This window comes from Pezoporus flaviventris, unplaced genomic scaffold (assembly GCF_033815535.1).
Source record: "Pezoporus flaviventris isolate CSIRO_AGI_PZ_B2104156 unplaced genomic scaffold, CSIRO_AGI_Pfla_v1 ptg000027l, whole genome shotgun sequence".
NCBI classification, from domain to species: domain Eukaryota; kingdom Metazoa; phylum Chordata; class Aves; order Psittaciformes; family Psittacidae; genus Pezoporus; species Pezoporus flaviventris.
In genome coordinates, this window is record NW_026892575.1 from 1872236 (window position 1) to 1898190 (window position 25955).

Below are 25955 nucleotides of genomic sequence, written 5' to 3' on the forward strand. Positions count from 1 at the left end.
TGTTTACTAGTAATATATTAAAATTCTAGTAATATAGCTACTCCAGTAACTATTAATGTAAGCTTCTTGTATCCTTATGCATACAAATATTCCTCATAAGGAACTCTTGCTACAATCAGAATAGTTACAATCTGTTCAGCATGCTTAAGCTTGAAATAGTTGTAAGATATAAGTCCAACTACAAGTATGTCATCTACACTAGCACTCAGCACAGATTAATTCCTTTCTTCCTGTTCTGTTCTGCAGCTGTATAGATGGTAGTTGCCAGTTGAAGTCCTTTTCCACACAGCAGATGTGGACTTATCTCCATTAGCTGATTCTCTTGCTAATTTTTCTGCTTTTACTTACACTGAAATAATTCAAGTTTGTGAATGTTGGTATCACTTAAATATATTTAAAAACAAAGGAAAAAAAAAACAAAAACAAACCAATGTGGGAAAGTTAGGTGTTGGAATCTCTGGGTGATCTGCCTTTCCCTTAGATCCTCTTTTCCTGTCTTTCATAGTTCTGTTTCAAAGCAAGTGCACCAGTGCAGCTGTTTGCAGGCATCTGGTAACCATTCCAATGCCTGCCTCAGAAGAGAGCACTGGTGTGAAGGGAAATGCACCTGTGTACACCATGGACAGATTTTAATTAGATACAGGTTTTTTCCTTTGGTTTGATGGGAGTGCAACTCATCTTTTCTGAAAACATTTAAATGAGCATGGAAAGAGTGCAAACTTTCTATAGCCTGGGTAAAGGAACTGCAATCTGCCACATTTAGCAGAAATCTCATTAAAGAGAATTCAATAAAAGGTTAATTTCTAAATTCATTTCAACTCCTGAGCAAAAGTGAAGAGCCTTTTTTGTTAATCCCCTTGCTGCAGCATAAGTACTTGCTGATAACCAGAGGAATTTTTGTCCAGATGTTACAAAATATCCTTGAGTAAAGTATCATTTTCTCTTCCTAGGTTGGGCTAGTTTTAAGGCTTTAGGAACAGCTTGAATATGTTTTGTAGAAGTACAATGTCTCTCATTCTAATTGTAATTTTCTTTAACTGTATTCCATGTATACATTACTGGATGTTGAACAGGTTCTAAAATGAAAATATTTCTTTTCCTAAATTAATTTTTCAATTTCAAGTTTTGTTTTAAATTAGAATTTTAGTTATCTGTTCTGAGTGATAGAATAAATTTGTGGTTTGTGGCTTTGCTGCAGGAAAATCACAAGTCATTCCACTCTCTCCCCTATTTTCAAAACTGCTTACCATATATTCCCTGGTTCACATGCCACACAAAATTCAGTCATTTTGCAGTCTTTCTGTGACCAGAAGAGAATAAGTGTCATGGCAAAATGTCCTACGAGTGACACAATAGCTGAGTGGGATGTGAAAATCTGAATTTTTCTTCATCATTTTGACCTTGGTTTTAAGCCACAGTCTGCTTCCATCTTATCACATTTACAGAAATCAGTGGGATTGTCTTCCTGGATTTTGTTTAAACAAGGACTAACTCTTGGGAAAAAAAAAAAAAAAGTTGATTTCAAATAGTCAGGAAAAAGAAGAGATAAAATCAGCCTGCTGGAATTTGAGATATCTCAGAAATTAACCTGAATTATAATGTTTGAAGAATTTTTTATTATTGTTATTAAAATAATTGGTACTCCCTGGAGAGTAAGTACAGCTTGAGTTATGGCTCCAAAAAGGGAACAGCTGTGGCTTGTTTGTTTGTTTGCTTGTTTTCATGGACTCCAGATCAAGCATTTGGACACCCTTTATATTTTACTGCTACAAATTCTGAGGAATAACAGAGGGAACAATCCAAATGTCTTACAGAAATGCTATTTTTAACTGCTATTTTTACTGGAATAGGACTCAAATGTTTCTTTCAAGGATCACTCTTGATGCATAATAAGATATATTTCTCAAAAAATAAGAGCAGAGAAGAAACAGGCTCCCGTGCTTCCTTTTAGCACATACTGTTTCCCTTCAAGGGCTTTACTTTCCATTGATAAATACACAGCAAATTGTGCCACCATTTTGCAAAAATGGCCAATAAAAATTATTGTAGTTAGGCCTAATCACACTCTAAAAGAATGATGATTTTATAGAGTCTGTTATTCCAGACCCCTTATACATCACAGCCACATTGATATTTATTGCCTTACGACATTAGTGAAAACAGAGAGATCTGACTACCTAATTGCAATTTTGAGGTTTCTGTTCTGTGTACAACTTGCCAGCTGAGGTCCTTTTCCAGACAGCAGATGTAGATGTACTCTGCAAGTACAACTTGCAGAGTGGCATTCTGTATTTATTTCTTCAAGTTAAATAAAGACCAAGTCATGGGCCTGGAAATCTAGAATTTTCTCTGGCACCTTTGGCTTTTGTCATCTAGGTTAGCTTCAACTCCACTGAAAATGGAAGCATTTGGTCTAAAATTGTAATAGCTTGGTTGCAAAACTCATAAAATTTTTGCTTAACTTCCTATTTCTTGACCTACAAGGAATAAAATCCTCTTTGATTGGGGTGATCAATCATGCGTGTTTTCATTAGGTTTTGGAAACTTTTAGAATTAAATTCAAATTTTTACAAGGGCTTGTATTTTAATCTTAAAAATAATACATTTCCATCTGGGAGACATCTGTTCAACTGAAAAATTTTGCAGAATGCAGAATTTCTCTTGAGTTCTTAAGTTGATAATATTTGGTAAATTCCTCAATGTATAATATAAGAATAAAGATATGATCCTGATGTTTCTTGGAGGTTTCCTAAGGTTGAAGATTAATGCAAAATGGGAACAAGCACCTAATTGTATTGCTGAGGTTTTTTAATTGCTAAAGTTCTGAATAAAACATAATATAAAGACACAAATGACACAGCTGAGTAATCCTTTCAGGACTTTTGGGACAAAGAAATTATATTACTAAGGATTAAATATGAATAAATACAGTGTATCATAAAGCATTATATTTAAACATTTAATGTAACAGCCTTACAATACAAATTAACTGGGAACTTCCTCTTTAAAAGCATGCAGCTGAAAATACCAAACCCAAATCCCCCAGCATTAGTGGAAATGCTAGGGAAAGTCTGCCAAAAGGGGGACCTTTGCTGAATACACACTGTTCAGATCACAGCAGGGCCTGTTATTTATACTAGTTAAGTGGCATGGCTGTTTGCTTGAAAATGCAAGCTCTTTAATGTATTATAGTTTAGAATATGAAATATCAAATATTAGTGTAGTCTTACAGTAATAACTCTAATCGACTTACCAAAGGAGCACTACAGAAATACAACATTCATTGAACATGAAATATTACTGGGGAGGAACAAGAATGGTGGATGTTGATCTGACTACACAAAATGTTTCAAACCCAGTCTTTTTTATAGAAGCAAGGGTCAAGAGTTCTACTGCTCTCAACTGCATTATTTCTGGTCCAGGACAGTTGCCTTGAAAAATCTTGATCCACTTTTAAAATCATGAAATGCTAAAAAAATGAACATAAACCTGAATCGCAGTACCTGAGTCTCTTATTTCTTAACAAATCCATCCTTACCAAAAGATGGTGTGGCCTGCAAGAGATGAGAATCATGATGACATTCCACTTGTGAGAAGGAAAAATAGGAACTTTGCTAGCTTTTCCTGATATAAAATATCTATGTCTCACTGGACTCATCCTTAGTATCAAGAAATCAAAAATGGTAAAAACATCTACCTTTTTCTTCAGATTTTTATCTACATTATCAAGAATCATATTCTCACTTCTGGTACAGAACCCCAATATTGAGTGTTCTTTGTTCATGAACCAAAGGACAAAAAAAAAAAATAAAAATGAAATGCATAGTAAAATTTAAAAATCTATTTATACTACACAAAAAGTAAGAAAAGTTCAAAATCTTGATAATAGATAGTGTAAAAGATAGATTTACCGCAGTGCAGTTGTACTTTAATGCTACAGTATAGTACTTTAATGTAGAGTTTAAGAGTTTACAGACTACTTGTATGAAAACCAAATTCAGAGAAAATATAAATTTATATGGGTGTTAAAACTAACTTTATTTATAATTTAATTATATATTGATCTTAGATAACCCTCATTACCAGTACTTGAAATAGGCAAGAACAAATTACATTTATTTGTGCTGCACATGAGTAATATTGTAGAAAGGATCAAGGTACTTGGTGTTCCTAGCCACAAAATGACCAGTAGAGCCTGGACTGCACCAGGAGTCCCTAACCATTCTGTCCAGCCTCACCTGAGGACCCAACCTTACCCCACCCCCTTTAGCACAGGCCTGAGCTCTGAGGGAGAAGAAGTAGTCTCCAGCTCAGTCCAGAACCTTGTTTTTCATGACTTCTCATTTGACATTTTCTGGCCTCAGGTCTGCCTTGTCATCCTGAAGGTGCCTGATGACCTGGGCTCTGGGCAGACCTTGTCTGTCCTTTTGCTGGCCAGTCTGCTTGTGATGGGATGAATCCTGGATGGTGAAGCTCCCTGCCCTGCTAGGTGGGTTATCACTCCAAGTCCCAAAGGTAGCTCCTGACCATTGCTGTCCCTGGTGGACTGTAACTGAAATATGAGTAATCTCAAAACCCATAAACTACATGAAATTATCACTGTTGTCCCTTCCCCACAAACGAACCTCCGCTTAAGGGAAAAGTCTAACATCTGCAGAATCACTGAACAGTTGAGGTTGGAAAAGGCTTCTGGAGATCACCTTGTCCTACTTCTACTACATAAGCAGGCTGCTTAGGCCAGGCTGTTCAGGACCATGTCTAGATAACTTTTGAATAGCTCCAAGGATGGAGATTCCACAGCTTCTCTGGCCAGCCTGTTCCTGTGCTTTGTGAAAACTGACACATTTACTTTTTTCATGTATTTATTTATTTTTTCTTTTTTTTTTTAATTTTGTTTTAGGTTAAATCCAGATATTGCTGTGTTTAGACCTTTGATGCCATGGTTACATCTGCTTTTTTGACTTGCATGTTGATATTTCAGAGATTATTAGATATAGTTGTAAGAATGTCAATTAGTCATTCATATTATCATGTTTGAAAATACAGCAATTACAAATTATTCAAATAATTTAACATTTCATAACACTTATAAGACGACCAGGAAGTTACTAATTTGTGACACTTATGTACGGCAGTTTACTTTAAAGACTACTATAGTTAATACTTGCAGAATCACTTCCCTTTTAAAAATAAAAATTCTCAAAATACTCTTAAAGTCATATGACTTACATTTATTGGAACATTTTCCTCTGGTAGGATAACAAATAGCTTTTCTTAAAGACATATATTTTAAGTTTTTTCTGCAGTGGCTACATTAGCATAGTTAAGAGCAATATAGGCACTAATTTTTTTTGGTAAGAAAAATAGCACAGAACAATTTTTAAGTTGTGAAGTGGGGAATGATAAGTGTGTTTAGACAGTATGAGACAAATAGTGGTTAGCTTGCAGGAAGGAAAGATCTACAGCGTATTTCTGAAGCTTAGAAGTACAGGAGCTTGGCTTTTAGAATTTTTTATTGTCATTCTTTCTCAGACTGTTAGTGCATTGAGAAGATTACATTGCAGAGATTTTTCCATTTTAGTGGTAGTGAGACCAGCTCTTATTTTGTTTGCTTATGGATAAGTGGTTAACTTGACCATTTGGTTTTCCATGTATCAGTGGGGGGGGGGGGTGGTGGTGGTGTTATGGCTCTTCGGTTTCACGCCTGAATTCAACTTAAGAGTTGTTTATTCTGTGCTTTAGTCTGCTGCTTCTTCAAATTAAAAGGTATTGTTCAGTGCAACTAAAAAAGAATAGTAATGATGTCATTATCTGAATTACATTTTCATGAGGGCACAGAAGGGCGATAATATTCAAATTCTACCTAATATCCTGCATGCGGATGTGACAGCATGTGACTACTTATGTACTACTGTTCATTACAATGACAAAAATCAACATGATTTTCCACCCTCGCTATTTTCCGTGAAATAGTGTAAAAAAAAATATAGAAGGAAACAAAGGAGGTGGAGCAAAGGAACACCTAATAACTTAAACAAAACAAACTAAGTAAACTCCTGCACATACAGAAATTACATTTTAGTAAATATTCTTATTGATCCTTTAGAAACAACTCCATCTGAGAAGAAACTGATTACTAGAAATAATTGGGATACTTCCTCTCCCTTTTTTTTTTTTTTTTTGGTAAGAATTATTTACATCAGAGATTATATCCTATGGATTACTTTTGTTCTAAAAAAAACAGCTGATGGTTGAATAATGCTCAGATATAGGAAAATTCTCAGAAGAATTTGAGGGAGAGTGACTTTGGTTGGAAATAAGAGCTTTGGTGCCTAATTTTAAACAAATCCTTCATTTCTCTTCATTTTCCTAAATTGGGATAACTTTGCCCTCCAAAGTATTTGCTTGCTTTGTATGAAGCCTGTTATTAAAGTGAAAAAATCATATTCTGTCTCCACAAATATTATTGTAATTCAACATTAATTTTTATCTTAAATTTTAACAAAATTTAAGATATTTTTATGAATGGAAAGAGTTAAATGTTATTTAGAAGATCATAGATTTGTTGAACTGATAAACACATTTAATGAAAAATAAAAAGGCAGACCTATAAGCAGTCAAGATTATTTCATTATTTGAAATCAGCGTTACCTGCCTCTTTGAACACCTAACCTTTGTGAGATGCCTGGGAATAAAAAGGTAGCCATATGGTGCCATTTTGTATAATCAGCACAGAGCAGATTGAAAGTGTCCAGCTGTTTAATTTACAATGCTTGAATAATTTAGAAGAAACTTCAGTCAGTTCTAGAGTCCTAGGTGTTTTTTAATCAACAATACCTTAGAATTTGAGACTTTTTGGTGGAAAATTTTCTGAATTCAATTCTTCTACTGCAGACAGTGGTGGTCATGAGTTTCTTGGCTGACTGGTTCATCATTGTAATAGTTCCTGTCTTATCTATAATGGCATTTTTAAACAGTATTTCTTCAAGGTACTAATAGAATGAACTGGTATTGATCAGTGGCTGACATTTACTTAGAGACATATATTCACAGATTCAATACTTCTCTATAAACATAAATAACAGTGTTTTTGTTTGTACAGCCAAGTATTTAATATACAGTATAGTGACCTGATAAAAAACCTACTTCAGGGATCACCCTAAAAGGATGCTAATTGATTAGTAGATAAACTGAAATGTTGCTGAGAAGGTATTCCAAAACGCTGCAATTCAAATAAAAGCAGGAACTTGTTGAAATAGATCCTGCTGTTAAAATTCTACAAAGCACAGCCGCATTTTATTGCACTGTGTTCTTAAATGGGGTATGACATGTCCTAGACCTGCTGAGATTAGGAGCAATAGCAAAAAATACAGACCAAAATTTGTCTTTTGGACTCATCTCTTGATCAGGCAGGGCAGGGCTTTTTGTTTAGAGTCTTCTTTTATCTCTTGTTTGCACATACATGAATTGATGACAGTTTCTGGAGTCTAAATTATCTTGTCCTTTGATCTTCTCCCAGTATATTTGTGATGCTGTAGAGACTTTGACAAAAGTTTATAATATCATGGTGGGTTTGTTTTCACAAAATTGTAGGTAGCAACTCATTTGTAGTTTAGTATAATTTAATTATGCCTTTAGCTATTTATGGACTACCAGGTCTTTGCTTTGGCTGGGTGTTGCTAGGCTTACTCTAGCGAGTACCATATGTTCACTTTCAGATAGCATTTTTTTCTCTTATGTGAAGTTAGGCCACTTTTCACACCCATAGCTGAAGCTAGAATTCTTCATGACGTTTCTTTGTTAACAAAGAGTCATGTGAATTGTCTGTACACAGACTTCACTTTTTTTCCATTGCATGTTATTTTCTTATAGAGTTCTTTGTTGTCCATATGACTATTTCTTTTGAATCAGTGCTACTACCGTATTACTTTTGAATCACTGCTATTACTGTAGCCATCTTTGGTACTTGCTCTACTGGTGCTCTTGAAAATGAGGTTAAAACTGCAACAGCTTTTCCTAAATGTCAGACTGGTAACATTTGCTGTGATATAGCTTTATAGGATCAAAGGATTGTTGAAAATTAAGCTTCATTCAGAAATGGGTAACTTCATTTATTTATAAATTTCTGATTGCTTTGTTAAGGATTTGTTCTGATGTTTGTAGTCATCTTGTGTTTAGTCACAGATCTTACTTATGAGCTAGCCCCTTTAAGAGTGCCCAGGGTCCAAAAGATGAACTGATTATTTTTTGTTGTAAATAATTCCCTACCTTTTTTAGAATGTGTCTGTGACTGCGACTTACTTTTTTGTGTTTATGCCAAGTGGATGTTTATATTATGGCTTTGTAATTATCCTACTTTGCTCAAGTTTACCTTGAGGTAAGGGCCTTATTATCTACTTTGACAATGATAAGGAAATATTTTGGCAATTTTCTTTCTCTGGTATTCACTCATGACAGATACAGTGTAGTGTGCTATTTAAATTTCTTTCAGTTGTTCAGTGTGCTGGAGTTTAAAGTCAAGTATAATTTTTTTTTTAATTCCTTTCTTGTGTTGCTTGGATTTTAATTTATTTGACTATATGCTACGGTACATCAAGGCTCAGCACCATTCAGAGCTATGGACTCAAAGATCTGCATGTTTCCTAACATGATTATGTTACATTTTCCACAACGAAGCAAAGGTTTGATTTTGTTATTTTTCTACAGAATATTCACATCTGTCTGAAATATGGGTTTCTCATTTCAAAGCTATGTAAAGTGCAATATATGCATCTGTACCTGTGTTTTATTTTATTTGTAATTGCCTGAGTTTTGTGCCTAAAGAAGTGATTTGTATAAGGTGCAGACATTTTCCTTTATCAGGTACTCCATGCAGAAGAATAGAAGAAAACTGCCTACTGGGGAGGCAGAGTGTGGAATTACTGGAACTATTTTAATCCTAATTGCTTCCTAGCAGCACTAGCACTTCTATAATGATAGATCTAACACAACTGGATACAACAACAATAAAACAAGTAATTCCAATCATATAAGTCTGGCAGCAAATTTTGAGGTCATTTTCTGCAGGTTGATCAATAAGAAGTTCATGTCATATAATCTACATTGAATTTATTCCTGTAATACATCTTAACTTCAAGTGTAGCAGTGGTTAATTGCAAATCCATATTATCCATATTCATTGAACAGAACAAATGAGGACAGCATGAGTAGATGCTTCATGTACCATCACATCAAATGTGTAACTTCTGAGCTGTTTTCCATTCAGATCACTTGGGTTTGTCTATACTTTATCCCCACGACTTCAGAAAGTCTTTAGAGATTATCATAGAATTTGAGTGACTACAGTTGGTGCTTTTATTGACAATGCCTAGTATTACATAGACATTAATTAGACATTTGGAGTTGTATATATTGTCTTAATTGTAGTTATTGTTGATCATCAGAATGTGCTTGCATTTGAAAATATTTATGGTATTTCAGTAATTACTTCTGCAGAGAAGCCTTTTAAATCTACATTTCTTTCATCTTTAACATATTAAACTTCCAATTGAAGCTCCTGGGTTTTTCTAGGCATAGCATACATTTCATTTTAAGGTTCACTTTTGTTCACAACGTGCTAAGTTTATCATACAGTTTTTAGGGCTTAATCGAAAGCCCACTGAGGTTGACATAAAAAAATAAAAGCCTATATTTGACAAGTCAGCTTTGCATGATGTTCCTGGTCTTTTATATGTATTGCTCCCAGACTGATCCCAGCTGCGTACAGTTTTATGAACTATTTGCCAAGTAGTTTATGTTTTTCAGCAAATATACTCACCATGAATAATTTTCTGAATTGTTTTTTGTTCAGCATTGCTGTTGCTTGTTTTGTAACAAAGAATATTATTTTCAGTTTCTACTTGATAATGATTTTTGCTTTTAATAGATGAGGAACAAGAAATCAGTCACAGCAACCTGTAAGCAGATAATTGATATCCTTATCCTTGTAGAAATATTTTTCCTGTAAAGAAAACACATGTATTTTTATGAAGAAATTTATTCTCCAAAATGGATTAAAAAATAAGAATTATTCTTATGAATCTAGGTGGATCTTCAATACCAATTGTGTTTGCAATCTATATCTTATATTATTCAACTTCCAATTTTAGAATACTTATTTCTATTTATATAACAAATGGAATTAAATCCATAAATTTAATTTAAAATTAATCCATTAAAATATATTTACAATAAAATTTAATGTAAACTACTATTTATATTTAGAATTCAAGACTGGGTTCCTAAAAATGGTAGAAAAAAGGACTTCTTACCTGGACAAAGAGATGAAAAGAAGTTGGTTTTTCATGGCCAGATAAACAAGAAAGAAAATGGAATATTTTGGCAGGCAATTAGCAGAAGCTTTAGAAATGTTGATTTTGGTGGGGTTTGGGGGGGGGGGGGGGGGGGGGGGTGTTGGTGGTTTTTTTTGGCTTCTTTTTTGTGGATTTTTTCTTGTTTGTGATTTTTTTTGTGTGATTTTGTTGTTTGTTTTTGGTTTATTTTAAGATAAAAAAATGATTTAAAAATAATCTCACCTTCTGAATTTAAAAAAAACCCACATTTTTTCCAGTGGAAATGTTTCTCAGATGGTCCCTCTTCTGATACTCCACCATGCTCTAAGTTTCTTTCTATGACAAAAAAGTATCAAATATTTCTAATGATCACAGTATATTTGTGTAGCCTGATTAAGGATTAATATTCACCACCACATAATGTCATCTCAAGGGAAATTGCCATGTCCAAACTTGAATTTAGTACCTAATTTAGTATGCAGAATAATTCTATAAATATGCTAGCTCATGCCTAAATTGCAATTTTGTTTATGAATCACACATAATATCTTCCCTGAGCTGGATATAAAGCAAATCTGGAAACAAAAATTAACCAGACTTCCTTTTATTATGCACTTGGACTAATGTAATAGGAAGTATAATTACATAATATCTCATCCAGATCCATGACAAGACATGAATGAGTTGGCAAGTGCCAACAAGCTTGATCATAGGAGTGATCCTGGGAGCAGAGTGCAAGTGGCCAGGTTCTGCTGAAAAAGGACTCCCACAGAATGCAATCCTGCCTTTGAAAGGCAGCAAAAAATCTTGGAGAAGAAGTGGCCTACAGACACTTTGTCAATACTTTGTCAGGGGGTAGTTTAGAACACAATTTAGGAGGTTTTAGAATGGAATTTTTAAAACATTGATCTTATGGGTTGAATATTTTTGCATAAGTATAGATTTAACAAATTGGGAAATCTTCAGTTCATGCCTGTTTCTAGCACCACATAGATTGCATGGCCTAAAGGTTCTAGCTTTTTGAATGAAGCAGAAGCACATACTTTGTAATACGAAGTTATTCTGTATTTTCGTTTGAAATGCTGGTTCTGAGTAAATTTTCCATGAATCACTTAGATTGTGATTAAGGTGGCTACACTCCTTTTTTTTTCATTTTTTTATCATATAAGTTTTTTTAAGGATTCATTACCTATAGGAAGTTTTCTCAAGCTTTAAGACTAGATGGATATCTGAGCATGTGCTATAGTTCAGTCAATAAAAGGTACCGCAGAGCAAACAGCAGTAATCAACCTACATTAAAATGGTTTGTCTTCAAATCTGTGAAAACTTTAATGAATTTGAAGGCTAATGAAGATGAAAGAATAGATTACCCCTTTGCTTTGCAGGTTTCCCAGATAACACATAGTACACTGTACACCTTGACTCTCAACACTTTATGAGATTTGAGTGAGGAGGCACTCCCTGGGGCCCTGAAATAAGGCACATTCACTGTACCTCCAGTCTCCTGTGTCCTGGGTAGGTATGGCTGGAGACCTAGAGCTGGGCTGCTGACTTTTCTCTTTGGAAGAGTCCTCATGGTCTGTGCAAATGCCCTTCCACACTAACGAAACTTACTACCAACATATGAGAGGAGCAGGGTGATGGTGGCTGCACAACATTCTTTCGTCTGACACTTCTTACAGGAGCAGGATCCCTCCCACATGGTGCACTCCCTTCTTTCCCCCCACATTTGTAATAATACAGTGTTCTGACTAGACTTGAGTTGGCATAGCTTGACTTTAGTAAATGGGAAGACTGTACATCTGTCATTCATTGGAGCAGTGAGGTTATTGCTCACATTGTGCATTTTGCTTCAGAATTATGGACCTAAATAGTCTGTGAACCTAAAATCTGCCTTGTTGAGGAACGTAGTGTTAGATAGGACAATAATTTCTGTTTCAAAAGGATGTAAAAGTTTACTGCCATTTTCAAGTGGAATCACTGTATAACAAAAGTTTTAACTTCTTTTTGTCATTTTCTTCCTCTTGGGATATTGAACCTTGACAATATTTAAATTTAGGATTCTGTGTTGAAAAACTGGTTTTAAATGAATGGTACTTTTAATACTTAGTAGACTTTCAAATTTATTTTACTTTATTTTGAGAAGCATTCAGGAGCTCCCTGCAAACTGACAATATAATACAGAGAAATTCTGCTTTATGAAGCTCAATACAAAAGTTTTCATTAAACTTTTGCCCTCAGTAAAGCAGATTATTGTTAACTTCAAAAATGATAACTTAGACTTTTCAAAATTGCAGTGGCAAACAGTTAACTGTATTTGGTTTTGAGCAGAGAGATGGAAACATTTTATGATTTGAAAATACAACAAATACGTTGCTCTCTTTAAGTAGAGGTAATTTTGAGGCAGGATGCTAGCAATATGCAGGATTTGTAATAATACGTATTTTTTTTCCTTATCCTTTTCTTGTACGAAAAGGACACTGAATTTATGCTTTCACTATAGTGCATAAAATAAGATCCTTGCACTGTTTTTCATTCAAATATTCCTTGTTTTTAATGACTCTATACTGTAAGAAGATACCGAGCATATAAACAAAGCAAATGGAAATGACAAATGAAATTACAGAACACTAAAAATGTCAGTATAGGACAGTTTGCTGTTAACTTTCTCAGAATATATGAAGCGTATATTGACTTATCCGATTTCTTGTGCTCTGCACTAGCTATGAATTTTACCACAGGACACAATGCAAATAATTTTTTTACAGAAATTATAATGAGAATAGAATGCACTATAAAACTTATCCGTATTTTCATAAAAGTGCTATGCAGTGTAACTATAATTGACAGTATAATATATTTGCTATAGTCTATTGAAAGTTTTGCTATATATCTTCTGAGTGGCTATGTTCAAGAAAATGTTATCAGATTAGATACTTCTATTACCACCGATAACAGGATTCTCTTGAGAACTATTTGTTTAGCACCTCCTTTTCTTGCTATTTCTCTAGGCATTAGTTTTCATATTACACTGCATTTTACATGAAATCAGCAAAACTGTAAACTTTCAGATTTCAAGCCTGCCACATCTTCTTTGTCCTTTTCTTCTTGCATTGAGATGTAACACATGGTTTCAGTTTAACTGAGCAATGTACTTTGATGCCAGGCTCTGTCATTGTGAAATTCTGGTATCTTTTCTTTCACAATCTAGCCTGAACTATATGCTTCAGGTAACAGTAAAACCCACAGTAGTTGTGCTTTTATAATACTTTTTGTGATGTGATATTAATTATACAGTGTTAAAGGCACACATATTGGCCTTGCCCTTTTGTGCATTCATCAGTGTCAAAATTACATTTTCCTCATTTCCCAGTAGCTTCCTGTTTGTTTCTAATGTGTTCTTTCAAGCTAAAGATAAAAACATGATTACTGGGCATATCAGACTTTGTTTATACCTACCAAAATTGAATATTTTCTCAACTCCTGTCTTTCTTGGAAGAAACTTCCATAATGGCCTTAAAGCCAGCACATACATAAAACAAAGCGCATATAAACTATCCAGTATGAATTAAGAATACAATCAACACTTTGGTAGCTCTGCAAATTTAAAAGTGTAAACTGTCTTCAGACCTTGGCAAAACATTTGCAATGAATTGGGCTCATGACTTTACTTTGAGACATTTCTACAGGCAAAGAGATGGTATTTTTGTTTATAGCTACTCAGTGGAGCACAGTGAGTTGATGAGCTAAAATTCTGCTGAAGGGAAGAAAAAGGGTTTAATGGTTACTAAACATATATGTTGAGCTTTGAAAAAAAGTGTTCACCTGGTTAATTCTGTGGGAAGGAGCAAATCCTTCAATATTTTGTTCTGAAGCTGCATTTCTGGTGAATGCAATTGATAACAAAGGGCAAAATAATATATAACTTCTGTAAAGAGCAGCTTTTATGAATTACGGATTTCTGGTTGAAAAGTAAGTCTTTATATCAAGTTGCATGTCATCAAAATAAATTTTTCAGTTTTCTTTGTTTATTTTGTAGAAGGGAAAAAGAGCACAGTGAATTTAGTATGATCCAAAATTTCCTCTTACCCCAACATTTCTCTTTTCTAGTGCACCAACTGAATAAACATGTATCTTTAATGGTATCTACAGCAGCTCTATTAGCTTCAGTAACATCCTTGAGAAATGCACTAATTCCTACATCTGACTAGGAAACATATTTAGGGTTCAAAGGTAGTGAGAAAGCCAACAGTCAGGAAATAGAATATTGGAATCTAATGCTGAATCCTGGAACTGTCATACTCAAAGGGATTTTTGTTGATCTCATGCTATTCATACACAGTATATACAATACAGAATATATGAAGAATATTTTGCAGTAGGCTTTATATGATTAAGCTTGGTTGAGGCTATTGCCTATGTTGCATTCTTTCCCAAGTCTACCTTGTTTTATAATATGTAGATCTTACAGAGGAAGTAAAGAAACAAGTGATGTGTTAGTTTTACATGAAAAACTAAGGACACTTGAATTGTCAATACACCAGAAAAAAATAAAATCAAGAATACAGCTGGAACACTTCTGTAGTTACACTGAGGTGTTTCTTCAGCTTATTTGTCATTATAATGCCCAATAAAAAATAAGAGATTTCTAAAACATTTATCTTGATGTACTAGGAACAAAAGTCTTGGTGATTTTTCATCAGAAAAATTATTTGCCAGCTCTCATTTTGGATATATAAAAGACTGTATATAACTAGCTGTGTTATATCAAGAGTTGGAATTTCAGCACCTATCTTGACACAGAGGATTTCTGTGGCATAGCCTAAAAAACTATTTCTGTTTCTTCTACTGAAAACAGTGACAAATATAATGCTCTAGTAGAATATAATGGATTATAGGAACTACTAGCGTACATAGCCACCAAGATCTCATTTCGCATTGACAGTTGAGGCATAAATTCTTTTTTAGGCCTGTTTCAAACGCAGGAACTCTACAAAAGGGAATGCAATTGTAAGCATGAATATATTATAAGCAGCTGATAGAATTGTGTACCTGGATATACGTATGTATGTACCTATGACTTTATATGTGTTCTTTTCAAAATTCTTTGAGTTTTCAGGGAAATTAATTCTTCTTAGGATATAAAAAATAATAAAATCCAACCCCCAAAACCCCCCAAAATGAAACCCAAACCAAACCAAAACAACCAAACCCAAACATATATACAAAACACAAAAAAAACACTGTAGGCATAACTGGGAAAAGACTCTGCTACAGAAGCAAAGGCTAATCTTAAATACTGTATTTACTTACCTAAATAAATATTAAACGTACCTGGGTAGAAAAAAGTGCATAAAATTATGTCATCTTTAAGATACAGTTATTTGACAATTTCACCTCCTTAATCTTTTAAGGGGAAAATACATACACTGGCTAATTCTATGGGGCTGTTTTTCTTTTTTCCCTCATCAATTAAAGGGTGCCCTGAATGTCCTTTCTGTAATAAAATAAATTCTGCTCAGGTTCTTGTGTTGTCCAGCTTTTTTTGAGTTAGTTTACTGAAACCTAATGTATGTTTTTCCATGTTAAGATATTAACATGACATGCTTTGACATCAAATTGAAGAATTTCATATGCTTTTAATCTACTGTTTTGTAAACAGAAGCATCATTTAATTAGCGCTTTTGAATTCTGCATGACCTTGCTTTACTCTTTCTAAATATTTGATGTACTGTTCATAATAATCTTCAAAATGTTCTTAATAGAACACCACAATCTGAGTAGTAATATAATTTCCTTTGATTTATGTTTGCTCTTATTATTTACTTTAAATATTTGAGAGAGTCGTGCTTTTGTACCATATAATGATTTTACTGTAGTTAAGCTCTATGTCTTTGGTTGGTTGACATGACAGCGTAATACAGTCATAAGAAGCAGGACTCAAAGGAACTTCATTACCTGATTTAGCAGATTCCTTAGTGCAGGATCAGTTATACTGTTCCTGGCAGGGATTTGTACGTAATCTATACTGAAAGATGTGTATAATCTTCTTAGGCTGTCTGGTCTAGTACTGCATTAAATGTTAGCATATTAGAAATGTTGTCTACGCTTTATTGTTCTAAATGTTATTGCTGTTGTTGCAAGAAAGTTGCATGAGCATGTACCCTTTTCCTGTCTGCAGAAATGTTTTCTGTTTGCGAACACTGTTTTCAGTCTCCTCCATGTCTTTGGTCAGCCTTTGTCTAAAGCAGGAAAAACTACTCTAAGAAGCCACAATAGTCACAAAACTGCAAAATGGAAGGATTACTTTAATCTCTCTATCATATGATTGAAATCAGTGTTTTATAAATAGCCTATTTCTTGTTTTGGATCTCCTGGTCTTATATTTTATTCCTTTAACAGTTTTCTCTCAGCAATTTGTGCTGAGCTTTCTCTGCTTCTCTGAGTCAAATGCTGTGTTCACCGGCTGCAGAGGCAGCACCCACCCTCCCCATGCCTGAACTCTTTTCTACAGTCAGCAGATTTTCTTTCTCCTCACATGTTGTTTCTCTGGGGTCACTGATTAAATAAATCAAAGAAAAGTGGTCTGGTATTGATCTTTATAGTATGCTGTTAGTATTTTCCCTCCGCTCTAAAGTGAATTATTTTATAAGCACTTGTCTTTAATAACTGAGCAAGTCCATTATCTACTCAAGCAGCTCAGCAGTGCCAATATTATAATCACAACACTGTATCAGATTACCCAAACATCAAGTGAAACATGTTTGTGACTTTCTCTTGCTTAGTGCTTTTGTCCTTGTTGTATGACCCAGAGAAAAGTCAAAAAAGTCCCTTCTCAAATGGATCATCTCTGCTTTCTTCGTGGTTTTGTTTTTAAATTCAGGAAAAGATAAATAAACATTTGTTTCTTTTACTTTGCCTTGGTTACAGTTTTTTCTTCTATTTCTTGCAAGAGATTTTTTGCTTAATGCAGGGAAAGAAAAATAAAAGGATTTGTTTACTGATTCTTTGAAAGACTTAAAATACCAAAGAAGGAGCAGGAGTTTCACCACAAATCTCTTTTCTTAGTATAATGGCTTAGAGGCAGTAGGTAGGAAAGAAAAACTATTAATATGGAATTCAGAATTATGCTACAGAGCTAAACGCACACCTTTTTGGGATGTAATTCTTCTGCCAGTGGGAAAAAGAATAAAAAACTTGCAGAAATTCTCATTTATGACTGTAGTAGACTTAAGTTTGGCCTTGGCAATAGCAGTGTTATATTTATGTATGTGTAACAGATGTATAACCACAAAGCTACAGCTGTAGGCAATGCATTTAGGTGAAAACACTGTAGCTTAATATCTGATAAACTGCCCACTCTACTTAATCAATTCCTTATTCAGTCCAAGAGCATAATTAAGTCTGATGTTTCCAAAAGGAAAGCAAGTAAATACTAAAATAAACAGATTAAACAAAATGGTCTTCAGCTAGGATCACATCAATACATGCATAGTTCTGGATAATGTTGCAAGGGAAAATTTGCTTTTGGATCCACCTTAAAGTGTAGCCTGTTTCAGATGCCATTGATGACTAAATGATATTCCTGACTGAGATTTCTTGAAGAGGGTTAATTTTAAGAAATTTTTACCTTACTTTCCGAAATCAAGACCTTTCAAAACACGTTCAGTTAGAGTATAGAAAGCTGAGCACTGATCCTAGCTAGTCACCTGCTCAAACTGTGGTACATTTAGCTAGTAACTTTGCATGGGTGGAAAAGGAAATCAGTGTATGGCAAACTGAATATTCTGATGATATCTTTTGAAATATTTTTCCATGATTAATATTTTGCTCTGTAGTGACCTGGATTACAGCCAACCAACTGGGCAACAAGAATTGTATACGAGTATGTTACTGGTTGTTGAGCATTAACATAGCTAACACCATTTAATAGTGCAAGTTTAGTTTCTTAAAAGACATGGGGTATTATAATGTTGGCTAGAATAGTCTTAAATTATTTCCTATAGCCTGTCTTCTGTATTTGTTTTTTTTTCATTGCAATTGATTCTATGAAACGGAGACATTTTCTGTGTACCGTACCAAACCAAATCATATTACAGAAAGGAGAATGCAGTTAAGTGATTGATAAATTACTATCAAATGACAAAGAAATGTTACGCTATAAAATGTGTTGTGAAACTAATGGATACTTCCAAGTCAGAATGCTGGAAAGAAAAAGTAAAAAAAGATATGGGCTTGTAAAATGGAAATGCAATTGTAATTTCCATAGAAGTAGATTCTAAGAAGAATCTGGGAGGAAGGCACTAGTTGGTAGCAGTTGGACAATCAGAAAAATGAATAAACAAAGGATTGATGGTCAAACTTTCTAATTCATGATCTTCCATTTCCTGTGGCCTGGTTTTAGCCCAAGGCTCTGCTCCCTGAAGCTCCTCACTCACAGTGGCCTCTTTGGGAATGAGCTCTGTGCAGAATACTGAAGTGGCATGTGTGTGGTATGTGAGCAGGGCTTTGGAAAGCTCTGGGGTTTTGATGTGTTGCCAAAATCAAGTTTTATAATTAAAATCACAGATGGGAAACTGTGACTCCCTTCAGTTTTTGACTGCCCAACCTAAAAGGCATTTCATCAGACCAGCAAGATATATTTGTCTAGTGAGCCCAAAATAATCTTTAAAACAAACTCCAAATCTTTGTTGGAACCACTCAGTTTTAAAAATCCCAATGTAAAAATTGAATTAAAAAGTTTTCTCTAATGTGAAGCATTAGGTGGCTTTGAGCTGCTACCAATTCTCACACTTCCACTTGCAATTTCATTCTTCTCGGCACAAGTTCACTATCTTAAGCATCATAAGACAGGTCACTGTTAAGAAAATACTTTGTGTATCAATCAGAGATGCAGTGCTTTGCAGAATCTTCCTGTTGCATTTCGTGATAGCTGGAGGAAGTCCCAGGTCAGAAAGAGTGATTTGAAAAAGCTTATAAATGCTTTGTCCCTGCCAGGCTTACAGTAGGGCAAAGTCTATGCAGCAGCGATGTGAAAGAGATGGTAGATTAGTGTGCAGGCAAACTACTGTATTTGCCTTGGAAGAACTGATTCCTTCTGATGAAGTGGAGAAGGGGAGGTCAAGAGAGTTACTGAAAGAGAAAGGTGGATGAAAGCCACGAAAGCAGGAATTGAGCATGATTCTGGAGGTCATATTCTTTCACATTTGCACATTGCTCTTAATGAATACTACAGAGAAGGAAATTTAAATCAAAGTAGCAAGACAAGATTATTTCTGAGAATTTTACCCAGGACATATTGTGAGGAGAAAGCATCAAATCTGAGACAAAGCCAAGCTGTATGAGGGAAGTCAGGCATGGCTCAGACAATGAAAATCTACGCAAGTGGTAATTATGGGAGGGGAATAGAAGCCTTGGTTTGTTCTGATATTCACTTCTGCTCATATTTTAAGTTGATGGAAAGATATGCAAAAGCAGTATACCGTGTACCTGTACAATATAACTGAATTTACATGTTTCTTCTGTTAATATATTATTTTCCTTATCAAAGAAATATGGATATTTTTTCCCATGAAACCACTATAAACTTTAGGAAGATTGATCTCTGACTAGAAAAATACAAATATTATAAATCAATAGTATAGGTCTAATCTAGCAGGTTTTGTTAAAAATCAATAGGGTTATCATTTGATGTTTTATAAGCTGGAATAGCCACATCTATAAATCTTTTTATGTTACAAAGTTGAAACAGTTATCCAGTAGCTTTTATAGTAATTAGAAGAAAAATGAATTCATTCTTCAGAGGAATGTATATCTTATCCCTAAAATAACTCTTTGAATTTCTCTTGAGCCTTTGGTTCAAACTTTGATAGCTACTGTCAATCAACATCATTTTGTGGCCAACCTAGCTGGCAAGCAGTTGTGCTTGCACAGATGCTACACACTTCTATTTGGCTTATGTGAAAAGAATACGTTAGACATCTGCTATGACATTTAATTTGATTGATTTATCACACAGTGTAAAATTGCCTTAAAAACATGCTAAAATCCTTGGTAATATTCTAGGAAGTTAAACTTAGATGCTCATTGTCCTTTTCTAAATTACTTACTAAAAATAAAACAAACTGATTCAGAATACAAATTATATATATATATCTCCCCATATTTCCCAATTATTTTATTATATAATTATCTTATAAAATTTTCTACCACTAATGTACTTATAGAAGCTTTTCTTTTTGCCCTTGACATCCCTGGGGAGATTCAATTGTATCAGGGCTTTAACTTTCCTAAGATGATCTCTCTCTGCTTGGACAATTGCTCTCTATTCTTCTCCTTGAGGCTACTTCTCCTTGCTTTCACCCTCTGTAGACTTTGTTTTGGTGTCGGCTTGTCCAGGAGCTTCCTTGTTCACCTGTGCAGACCTCCTGGTGGCTTTGCATGACTGATGAAAAACAGAAACAATTTTTCATGATCTGCTAAAATTAATAATAAATCTGTTTTTCAAGGGTGTTTTTTGGCATGTTTTTTCCTTTGCAAATCAGTTTGCTTTCCTATTATTTTTACTGTAAGTGTTTCATCAATATGTGATTTTAGAGCAAAAGAATATTTGGAAGAGCATTAGTACTCTTTAAGAAAATTATCCATATGCTTACACTTTTGCAAATGGCTGCTTCTGTGTTGATGCTTTACACAAGCCTCTAAAACTAACAGCAGTTAACTTGTCCCTGAAACTATTTCTTATCAATATTTTCATATGCTTTTTTTCTATGCAAAAAAAAATAAGGCTACCTCTGGGGTTCTTTTGTCACCACAGATGGGATGCTAGGATTTGGTCCAGCCAAAGTAGCACAACCCTAACAGTACTACAGTTTTCTAGCACTTAAATGAGAATGTGTAGATGTCTTTAACTAGACACATGGTGGTGTAGTATGAGCTGCTTTTCTCTTAGATTTGGAATGAGGAAGTATGCTACTAATAATTTTAGGGGCCAACTCTGGAATTTAACTCTTTTTCAGTAACAGATTTAAAAGCTTTGTCTGGTGGCTTATTATTGTTTAAGAGATTTCAGTTTAAGTCCTTCACTAGAATTCATTAGTAATAAAGTTGGGATAAATAAAAGATATAGTCTAAGTGTTTTTCAATGCATAATCCTGTATTTGTCCAGTGATGTTAAATGAGAATGTGCATGATCACTTCTAATCACTATAAACATCTGGGTGATTTAGGAGTTTATAATCCAGGACACTGGCAGGATAATTGGTTATGTTGAAGGAACAAATAGCTATTTGTGCAGACTTTCACACTGTTAGGGCACACAGACAGTATGACATAGTACATCAATCAGAACCTTCAGATGAAAGATTGGCCAGCTCTTGTACCTCACTTTTGGTGATATTTAATCTAAAATATCTTCTTGACAAATTGGAAGATAGTGAGTTGTTGAGAATTTTAAGTGGAAGTAATGGAAGCCAAGATAGCTCTGTCACATTCTGAAGTAGTGAAACTTGCTGCAAGTACTATCTATGGCGGAAGAAAAATAGGAGAGAAATATATTATATGGAAGGTGTTTAGTTTCAATCTGGTATCTTGTGTTGATTGATGTTATCTTTGCAACACTTGCTTTGAGCTTTATGTGTATCCTTGCCTTCCCTTTTTTAAATACTGCCATCATGTTGCTTCTGTATGTGCACAAACTGCTTCTGTTTAGAGAAAGGGCCTATTTTCATCATCTGCTCTTAAAAGCTGTTACAGTCTCAGCAGATTGTCCCACCATTAACTCCGTTTTTTGTTATTTGCCATTGAGAGAGACAGAGGTATTTCTCCACTTACACAGTTCTCACAGATTCTTGTGGAATATGGGTGGCATACAATCACTGAAGCAAGAGATGTTATTTAGTGCAGTCTCATTTAAATGGTGTTATAGTTCCTTCATTTCTCATGTTGGCCAGTAATTAATTTTTGATGGGGTTCTTGGCACTATGAAGTGCATTAGCTGGTTTTGGTTCACTAGTCTTCCTTCAACTTTATGATGGTTTCAGATGTAAAACTGCTTCCGACTGTGTTTTGAAAACGCTTTGTAAGGAACCTTTGCCATTGCAGTTCACTCCTCATCTGAGCCAACATTTCAGAGGGGTGTGTGTGTATTCGTGTAGCGTGAGTGATTAGGCCTGATGGACTGTGCCTAGTGGGTTATACAAGGGATAGGAACATATTTATTTGATTTCTTTTATGTTTTATTGAATAATGGTTGATGTGTACCTGGTACAGAATGGGGAAATGTGTATATAAGAAAAGATTTTTAAATTATATTTCATATTATTTAAAGTGGTGGCAAGTGTGCTTTGATGCAGAGGTTTTCTTTTCCTTTCATAAATTCTAGGTAAGTAAATAAGTCAAAAGAGGACATTACTAAGTGGAGAGTACTGAGATTTAAAACCAACCAACCCACAAACACTTCAGTGTTCTGCTTCAGTTTCAATCTACATCAGATGGGAAATTTTTAAGACTACCCCCAAAACCAACAGCAGATAAGTAGCTGGCTGCTGCTGCTGTCCAGCTGTCTTTTCAAATCCTTCATCTCCTGTAACCAGGAACAGGCTTATACCTGATTCTTTCCTCAGCCTTATTTCAGTAGTGAGTTTTATAAATGTTGCCAGAGTAGACTTGACATAAATCCTTAAGAAAAGGAATGTGGCGAGATGGAAACAGTGGACCAAAATAAATATGCCATATTTTATTATATTGTACTAGAGACTTTCTTTCTATAAGAGTGAATATCATGAAATGTTCATGACTGTTTGAAGGGATGGTATATAATTTATACACAAAAACAAAGTCAAAAATTTTCATATTATCTTAAAAAATTGCCTTGAAAATATCACTTGTATCCTTCAAATAAATTATAACCAAGACATTGCCTTCATATGAATTTAATATTTTACTGTGTTACTATAGTACTGCTTTCCTCTGCAGAAATTTTTGGGAAAATATTCTAGTATCACAATAAAGCATTTCTTACAGCACGTCCAAAAAATTTCTCAGCGAAGACCTTCATAAATTATGTGGCTTACACACACCTACACTAGCAATAGTAATGTGGCATTTTGTTAGTTATAAAAAAGCTATTATACATATGACATACATATATGTAAATGTGCTTTGTGTGTATATGCACACATTTAGGAACAGGGAAGCTGCTTCTATTATATGCTCTTGCTTAGTATTCTGGTCCTAGTTTATGCATGTACAACATCATTATGACGGCTACTACAACAAACTCAAAATTCTGTATTTTTATGTAAGTTCTTCTTTTGTAAGATTTGTATCACAGTTTTTGAGGAGTACTAAGGAATAAAAATAACAGCTCATATGAACCATCTTGTGGCCTTTGAAATGAAGCAGCACATATTACTTTAGGCTACCTGAAGAACTGACACAGTACTTCTGTTGTGCATATCCAGTCAAATTGGGATACAAAAAAATCCCCAGAATACAGAAACCAGTTGACTTCTTTATAGAAATGGCCCCACCCACATAATTTCTGTCAAGAGATGTTGTCACCACATAGTAAGACATCAGAAGTGTCTAATAATTTAATAGACTAATTCTCTACAAAATGAAAGTGTAATAGAAGTTGTGAGAAAAAGTGAAAATTTTGTCCAAGTTATTTTTAATTAGGGGTTTCGGGGTTTTGAGAGTTAAGAGAGAAAAACCTAAGACCTATATGAACCATATGCTCTGCTTTCTGGATCATAATATAAGGCAGGCTGTTGGCCAATCCAAGATAGGTTTATGAAACAGTGTCAGATCAAAGGAGGTAAAAATATGCTGTTTTTTGTTGAACAGCTGATTTTTAGACAGGTTAAAATAATTTATCTGACCTCTATGCATATATCACTTTCATTTGCAGTTTTCTAGATAATAAAATGATAGAAAGCTTCATCTAGTCTACAAAAAAAAAGCCATGAAATACTTCTGAGATATTGTAGCTGTGTCTGTTTCTGAACATGTTTCTATTTTTTCAGGTGGTGATATAAAAAAGAGCTAAAAAATTGTACTAAAAATTGTATTGAGTTAGAACGGAATATAAAAACTATAACGTAGAAAATTACTTATGTTTAATAAGACTGACAGAAAGCACCACGGTATCATGACAATGTGAACAAAGGGCCTATGCTAAAATTTTTCTGGTATGATATTTGTCTACGGAATATGTAAATAACTTTTGTTTTTTGAATTTGCAATTGCAATATCTTAAAATTCATATTGTCAAGGCTGAGGAATATAACTCCAACTACAGAAAAAAATAAGCTTAAATGCCTTGTGTTAGAGGTATAATTTAAATTTAGACTTAGAATAAAGCAAACTGACATTTCAGGCTATCCCTGAAATGCACTCAGATGCAATATTAAAGGAAGATTATTCAGGAGTAAATGCTAAAACAACGTAGAGAAGGTTAACATGGAAAGCTAATTAGTTTCCTTCAGTCCAGTCTCCAAATGAGCCTTTCAGCCTTGTAGGTTGGCTGCTGAGGTATGTCACTTGGAAGAAAGGGATATGAAACTACACAGGAAGAACTGGAAGAGCTAACAGTGTATTAACAGGTTCTGTAACACCTTGCCTGAGAACTGAACGAGGCTACTGAATTTCAAAAGCTTCTGGTATAATTATGTTTTTGTGCTGGTATGTCATTTTCAAGAGACTATTGCAATCCAGCTATTTACAAATGTACCTTAAGGTGGTTATCTATGGTTCTCCTAACTTTGTAATTCCGTACTTTGAAACAGCTCTTAATAGGTAAGCACTGCCAGCAAGCAATAAATGTGAAAGAGTAAACAAAAGCACTGAATGATAAATTTGCAAAGCTGTGTTCCAAAAGCAGATCAGGGAACACAATTAAACATTGGCAACTATCCTACATCTAAGTTTATATTTGTTTTAAATGCAGATTATCGCTGGTAAGAATATAAATTCTTACAACCAAATTATACGGAGGTTACTAACGTGTATACAAAACAGTAATTTTCCTATGTACAGTGCTGTACTCAATTGCACTGCAGTAAAACCTTTTCCAAAGGCCTTTCATATTCCAGTTACAAATTAATTTTTTTTTCCTCTAAATGCAGGCAGAACAGTAGGAGGTACATCTATAGTAGCTGATGCCCCTCGGCTGTTCTCTTTCACAAAACTTATGCTTTTGTTTCTTTAGCAGCAGAACACTTACTAATTTTGACATCTTCAGTTGTTCAATTATGTAGGATATTTTATCACTGAGCCTACATCATACTACAGTTATTGTGGGAAGCTGCTGAGCTACTGAGCATCAAAACCCTGTCATTTTCACACATTTGTTGAGACATTGTAAGCTGAACAATAGGCATTACCCAAGGGAGATATTAATGGTACTAAAGTGTTTTGAGCTCTGCCTGACCTGAAAGTCAGAAGAAATTTGGAAGGGAAAAAACAGGCTGGTCTTAGGTCTGTGTGGTGGGCTGACCTTGGCTGAATGCAAGGGGCCCACCAAAGCCACTTGGGCTGCCTTCCTCAGCTGGACAGGGGAGGATCAAGAGAGGGAGATACTCACCAGTTATTGTCATGGGCAAAACAGACTTGATTTGGGGA